General features: G+C 40.9%; 2 pseudogenes across 2 annotated transcripts; both read right to left on the bottom strand.

Moving 5' to 3' along the window:
- Nucleotides 1–2,803: 2,803 nt before the first annotated feature.
- On the bottom strand, nucleotides 2,804–3,331 carry LOC307106335 (large ribosomal subunit protein uL11-like; annotated as a pseudogene). The gene has a single exon. The product of its transcript is annotated as a large ribosomal subunit protein uL11-like (transcript).
- Nucleotides 3,332–4,729: 1,398 nt separating this feature from the next.
- On the bottom strand, nucleotides 4,730–5,235 carry LOC307106070 (ferritin light chain-like; annotated as a pseudogene). Its single transcript has one exon. The product of its transcript is annotated as a ferritin light chain-like (transcript).
- Nucleotides 5,236–5,448: the final 213 nt, after the last annotated feature.

Genomic DNA, 5,448 nt, shown 5'->3' with positions numbered 1-5,448 from the left:
TATTTATTCAATTTATGGGACTGACATTGGTAAATAAAATTATAGAGGTTTCAGGTGTGAAGGAGACACTATTATTAACCCCACTTTATAGATGAGAAAATTAAGGCACAATTACTTTTCAGGGCCAAATTATTATTCAAGGTTATGCCCCATCATCCAAAGTGAGTCATATGAAAACTCACGAAAGCCAAGTCAGATACTTAACAGGGGACAAACTGCTTGGACATCACAAATAGTACTCTTTGTGGAGGGCTATGAAATAGTCATATATTTAGTTCTATTTTAAAAATTGAAAACATTTTCTAGCAGAATATATTACTAGAAAACATATATGGGTACCATTGTATATGTTTAAATATAAAAGAAACATATAAATAGATTCCAGATTTGGAGAGGGATCTTATGTCCTAGAATGCCTTACTCTATGTCTTGCAGAATTATAATTTCTTTCACTCAGTTTTAAAACAGTTGAAAATCCTTCAGGATATCTTTCAGCTGTTTTCAAATCAGGCAGGAGGTTTTTCCACACCCTTCTACAAGATAAAAATTGGCATAAATAAAATGTATTAACCCTCACCCTCACCCCCTCCTCCATGATTGGGCACAAGCTTTGTATTTAGGCTCAACATGTCTTCCCTTCAGGTCTCCAAATAGACTTGGCTAAAACCTTGGCTTTTCAAATGACTTAAAATAACATGAGCCACTATAGTAAAAATTTGCACAGTAACAGAAATAACATGAGATGGAAACCAAAGACCTTTTGCTAACCCTAATTTGGGGCTACATCCTCCCCTTTGCTTTTCAGAATTTTCTCCACACGCCTACTGCAAGTTTCTGTGGGCAATACGTATTTATTGAAACATCTGTAAAATAATACAGGTCTCCACACACCCAGAATGCACAACCATTTTTATGAAAACATTTTATCAAGTTGAAACCATATAAGATAACCCAATTGCCTGGTGATGTGATGGAAGAACTTTATCATCACAAGAGCATTATGGCCAGCTGTCCAATGTGCCATTGTTTCCCAGCCGCATGCAACACTGAGCACACAACCTAGGTTTAACAATATTAACAACTTATGAGGTAAAAACTTAGAATTCAGAAAATTCTACCCAGAACTTAACCGTTTTCTGATATTTGGGCAAATGCCAACCCTGTGAAATTTTGCAGCAAAACCCCAGTGTTCTGTTGGGAGGCCACTTTGAGAACCGCGTCTCTTTGGATTCAGATTTTGATTCGCCGCAGTCATCTAACTTTCCTTCCATGGACGTCCCACTAAAAAACCCACAGGAATTAGCCTACAGGAAATTAAATGTCAAATGGCTTTTAACTTAATTTTATATTTGAATAAAATTGAATTAAATCAGGCACCAGTGGCCTGGCTCATTGGTGGCCGAGTGTGGAGAAGAGGCACTGGCTGCCACGCAGCTGAGCAAGAAAAAAATCAGCTGAGCTTTTAAAGAACTGGCAAAGATGGGGTGTGGGGAGTGCCAAGAGAGATCCCTGGCAGCCTCAGACACGAGCAGTCAGTACTTACTACTGGGCTCTTTTCCATGGACTCCAGCAGGTGCTCGTGCCCAAGATGGTGACCCGGGGGATAACCCGAGAGGCCCCCCAGGTGGTACAGGCCAGCAGAAGGGGAACAGTGGCTGCTATGGGGGAAGCATGAACCCCAGTCACCCTGCCCAGACCATCCTCTCATAAATATCAAAAGCTTTAAGCCGCTATGAGAGGGGCAGAGAAAACCCTACCACTCGCAGGCATAGGGAAAGGCCCTTTGCTGGTGGGAGAAGATCAAAGAAGAAAATCTACCCTGGGAGACAGCCCCTGGATCCCACTAGATGTGTGTTGTCACTGCTGGGAAGTGCACCAGGGCCTCTGAGAACCTACCCTCTCCTCCACCTCCTCTAATTCCATCGCCAACATACAATCATCAGAAAAGCCAACAATTTCACTCCCAGGTATTTTCCCAAGAGAAATGAAAGCTGATGTCCCCAGAAAACCTGTATGCAAAGGTTTCTGGCAGCCTCATTCATAAATGCTCCAAAGAACCTAAATGAAAACAACCTAAATGTCCATCAACTGGTGGATGGGTAACAAACTGTTATAGCCATCCAGTGGAACAATACTCACCAATAAAAGAGGAATGAATTACTGTTACATCCTTTGTGGAGGAATCTCCAATGCATGAAGTCAAAGAAGACAGACATAAAAGGTAACATACTCTACACTTCTACTCATATGGCAGTCTGGAGAGGTAAAACTATAATGACAAAAGAGAGTTTAAGGGTTGCCTGGAGATGGGAGGAGGAGAATGACTACAAAAAGGCACAAAGGAACTGAGTGGGGACCTAAATCTTCTGTCTTAATTGTCACAGTGGTTACATGTCTATATATACTTGTCAGGTTTATATGTAACCGTACTTCAATAAACCTGAGTCAAAAACTCCAGAGATATATTTTTAGTTTCATTTCATCATAGTCTGACTGATTTCAAAAAAATTCAGTTCACTTAAACCAGCTTTTATGAAGTACCTACTACATGTCATGCCATGTTATGTCTAAGGTGAATTAGCTGTGGCCTTCTGGGAATACATGGAGTAATAAGATACTTCTTAAAATATCTTCAGCAATTTACGGATTAAATATAAAATACCAATGCAAAAATAAAAATATTTAGAACCACATGGCAATGAATTACATCATTTTAGAGCTTGTGGGCTATAATTCAGGAAACTCTTTTTTTTTTGTTCGTTTGTCAAATAATATTTAATTGAAACATTTTCCTTTGTAGTTTTTAGCTAGCCCGGCATTCCACTGCACCACTGTCACTGTCACCTATGATGTCAGGAGGGTGGCAGCCACCAACATTGCAGCCCATAGACTGCACAGTACCCAGGATCTAGTTAATGATTCCAGAGAGTTCTCTAAAGATCAGTGCCTCATCTGTTGGTCAATTTGACAATCTCATCAAAAGTGGTATTTCCACTGTGCTTAATGTTTTTTGTTTGTTTTGTTTTGTTTTGTTTTGTTTTGTTTTGTTTTTGCTTCTTTCTGTCTCTTGGCAGTTCTTTGAAGGCCTGGATGATCGAGGCAGAGGGAGAAGGTACTAAACTCAATCTGGGCCTGTGGGTTCTGAATGGTCAGTTCCACTGTAATCCTCAGACCCTTCCAATCCCGCTTGCTTTGGCGATGTCATCACCAACCTTTCTGGAGACAGGCCCAGGGGGTGATCTTGGGGGCCAGGGCAGAGGAGGCACCCACTTCCCTACCAGTGCACCTCAGGTATATGACTGATTTTTTTAGGGCTGAACTTGGGGGTCATGGTAGAGGTGGCTGCTATTGGGTAAACCTGGATTCTGGACGACCAAAGAAAGTTGCACCTAAGCCTCCTCCGAGCTGAAAGCCAGGAAGTTCCAAGAAGAAAATTATAACCTAAAAGGCATTTATTGAAAAACATTTTAAAAATTTTTAAATTATATGTATCAAGTGCTTAACTCAAAAAAGAAAAAAAATTCTTAAATAAACAAAAGGTACTAGTATAAAAACACAGAAAAGAAACTGCATTAAAATAAGATGAATAGATTAAGTGAATTGCTCTACTGCACAAATGTTTCTGTCTTTGGTATATAATATATGTTGTTCATCACTGAGAACTTACATAGTATGCAGCCTTTCCTAAACTGATTTGACCACTAAATCATTTGTTTGTGTGCATGTATGTGTGTTTCTACCTGCCTTAGAGCATCATACCTAATGATCCAGAGGATAAATTTTAGGAACAGGGCTATTGGCTTACTTAAATCATTTAACTTTTCTGAGCTCCAATTTTATCTCTCTCAAAAAAAACTGAAATTTAATTTAACTCCTCATCTCTATCCCTCAAAGTCTAGTTGGTGCTACAGGAGGTAGAGGAGAATAAAACCAATATAAGAGATCCACAAATAGGTTACATACAGTAACAAAGAGAAAGTATTCAAAACAAGCCAAAAAAAAAAAAAAACAACCTATAGAATGCGAAAAGTTTCTGTAAACAAAAAGGAAAAGATAATTCACTAGAAAACTGGGGAAAGAAAAACAATTTGGCAATCTTCAGAAAATAAGGATCATTTACATTTTTTAAGTAAGAAAAAAGCAGTGAAGATTGTACTGTTGAGAAAATAGTGTTCTAAATGCTGACCTTCTTCTTTGTCTAAATAGCTATTTAACTTAAGTGTCACGTAAGATGGAATACTTTCTCTGCCACGTCCATCCCTTCCAGGTTTTTGACAATGCTAATGGAATCCAGTTCATTCAAACCATTAACATTTACAAGTCACCTGAGAGCAAGTACACTCTCAAATGGGCTGGACCTGGACTGCTTCCCTAATCATAAGCTTCCCAACTTGTGAATCAAATTCAGTGTTTATTATTCCTCAATAATAAAATTTCAACTAATTTTTTTTTCTGACACACTTTTGTTAGCAAAATACCAAGCTAATTAAGCAATGCCCTTTTAGCTAAACTAGTTCTACCTGCTTAGGAAATTGAGTTAAGAAACAGTTATTTTTTTTTCTGCAAAAAGCTTTATTGTTTCCATTTGGCCCAATGCATGGGAGAGAGATCCAGGGTGGTTAAAAGAATGGCTAGTGGTTTCAGGGAGAGGCTCAGGCAAAAGCCAGACACCAGAGGAATGCAGAGGGGCCCCTCAAAGTCCTCTGGGCTCCAAAGGCTCCTAGTCATGCTAGAGGGTGAGCCCTTCTAAGCGATATTGGCCCAGCCCAGCCTGGGGGCCAGCCAGCCTGCAGAGGTGAGTCAGGTGTAGCCCATCTTCTTGATGAGTTTCACCTCCTCATCCGATAAGTGGTTCTCCGGGGAGTCACAGAGCTGAGGGTCTGTGCAGATAGACCCAGGGCATGCAGATTCCAAAGGGCCTGGTTCAGATTCCTCTCCAAGGCCCTGGTGGCTTCCATGATGACCTGAGTTTTATCCACTCATCCTGAGGTTTCAGCATGTCCAGGAAGAAAACGTAGCCACCGCATTGGTTTTGCATCTTTAAGAGATGATTGGCGCCCTCTCCTCCACCAACTCTTGGAAGAAGTGGCCCACGCCCTCCAGAGCCACATTGTCAAGGTCCAAATAGAAGCCCAGAGAGAGGTAGGTGTGGGAGGCCCACAGATCTAGGTTGACCAGGTGGTCAACAGCAGCCTCCACCTCGGTGGAATAATTCTGATGAATTTGGGAGCTCATGGTTGTTCAGCAATAGGAGTTAAGGTATAAAAAATGGTATCGGCTGGTCTCAGGCTGAGTATGGATGAGGTGGTCCCCAAGGTGATGACTGGGAAAGAGGTCGGAGGTGGTCGGAGGCTGGAAGAAGGGGTGTCCCTGGGTCCATTCCAACCAAACACTGTTGAAGCAAGAGATAGACCTAGGCACCGAAGGCACTGCCAAAAATAATTTTTA

The sequence above is a fragment of the Cnephaeus nilssonii genome (genome assembly GCF_951640355.1).
Source record: "Cnephaeus nilssonii genome assembly, chromosome: 10".
Taxonomy (NCBI): Eukaryota; Metazoa; Chordata; class Mammalia; order Chiroptera; family Vespertilionidae; genus Cnephaeus; species Cnephaeus nilssonii.
The sequence above is the reverse complement of the archived record's forward strand: the minus strand, read 5'-3'. Positions and strand labels throughout refer to the sequence as shown.